The 1,526-nt window shown below is 54.3% G+C and overlaps 1 long non-coding RNA gene across 1 annotated transcript in view; it reads left to right on the top strand.

The window, feature by feature from the left end:
* The window catches only part of LOC105527651, a 171,193-nt gene that overhangs the window by 158,873 nt on the left and 10,794 nt on the right, over positions 1-1,526 (top strand). The window contains exon 3 of the long non-coding RNA XR_001004255.1: positions 629-746. This is a non-coding gene — a long non-coding RNA (uncharacterized LOC105527651). The remainder of the gene's footprint in view (positions 1-628; positions 747-1,526) is intronic.

Raw genomic sequence — 1,526 nt, 5'->3', positions numbered from 1 at the left:
TGAAATGGAGTCTTGCTCTGTTGCCCAGGCTGGAGTGCAGTGGCACGATCTCGGCTCACTGCAAGCTCCACCTCCCGGGTTCACACCATTCTCCTGTCTCAGCCTCCTGAGTAGCTGGGACTATAGGCACCCGCTACCACGCCCAGCTAATTTTTTTGTATTTTTTTTTTTTGGTAGAGATGGTGTTTCACCGTGTTAACCAGGATGGTCTCGATTTCCTGACCTCGTGATCCGCCTGCCTCGGCCTCCCAGAGTGCTGGGACTACAGGCATGAGCCACCGTGCCTGGCTTGCCTTTGCCCTTTCCTTCCCTCCTTCTGCAAACTCTCACAGAGGATTGTCATGGCTGACCGTGTGCCAGGCTCTATGCTGGAAACCAAGGAGGCTGGGCGGTGTCAAAGGGATTTTTTTTTAATTGATCCTTTTATTGTGTACCTTTTATTATGTACCTTGTATTGTGTATCCTTTTATTGAGTACCAGCTCTGTGTACACCGAGGCCCCTGGTCCCCACCCAGAGGCCAAGTGGTTGTACCCAGAGTTGGGAAGGTTGAGCCAAGGCTGGGCGCCCCTGCTGCCACCCAGAGGCCTGACCTGAGCTTTGACCCACACCCCTCTGCTTCCCCCACAGCTCTCTGGACAACGGGGCCCAGAGCTGATGGCAGACAATGTCAGCCACTAACAACATAGCCCAGGCCCGGAAGCTGGTGGAACAGCTACGCATAGAAGCCGGGATTGAGCGTATCAAGGTGAGCCCGGCGGACGCCAGGAAGAGGAGGGGAGAGGCCCGTGGGTGCCCTGCAAATGGCAGACAGGAGGCTCGGCGGGAGGGCAGAGGCTTGCCTCACAGCTGTGCCTCTTGCTGTGTGACCTTGGGGCCCTCCCTTAACCTCTCTGAGCCTCCATTTCCTCGGCAGAAAGAGGCAGCTGATCTAACACCTATCTCACGGGTTCGTGCGGCAACGTCACGTGCTTTGTAAACACACTGGGGCCCCAGGGAGACGGTCATCGTGACAGCACTTTGCCGTCCTCACCTGCATCGCTCTGTCCAGCTCTGTGGCTGTGACAGATGCAAGTTAAACTGAGAGACACGGTCCTGGGCGGGAGGAGATGGCGTGTCCTGTCTACTTTTTTCACTTCTATGTCGTTTGAAGGATTAGTTTGTTTGTTTGAGACAGAGTCTCACTCTGTCGCCCAGGCTGGAGTGCAATGGCACGATCTCAGCTCACTGCAACCTCCACCTCCCAGGTTCAAGCGATTCTCTTGTCTCAGCCTCCCAAGCAGCTGGGATTACAGGCATGCACCACCACGCCTGGCTAATATTTTTGTATTTTTAGTAGAGACGGTGTTTCACTATATTGGCCAGGCTGGTCTCGAACTCCTGACCTCAGTTGATGCACCCACCTCAGCCTCCTAAAGTGCTGGGATTCCAGGCGTGAGACACTGTGCCCAGCCCATTTGAAGTTTCTCACAAGGATCACACTTGAGGCTGCGCCCAGTCAAGAGAGATTTCTTTTTTTTTTTTTTTT

This window comes from Colobus angolensis, unplaced genomic scaffold, assembly GCF_000951035.1.
Source record: "Colobus angolensis palliatus isolate OR3802 unplaced genomic scaffold, Cang.pa_1.0 Scaffold64, whole genome shotgun sequence".
In the NCBI taxonomy this organism is placed as follows: Eukaryota; Metazoa; Chordata; class Mammalia; order Primates; family Cercopithecidae; genus Colobus; species Colobus angolensis.
Note: the sequence above shows the minus strand (reverse complement) of the source record. Positions and strands in the feature narration are given on the sequence as shown.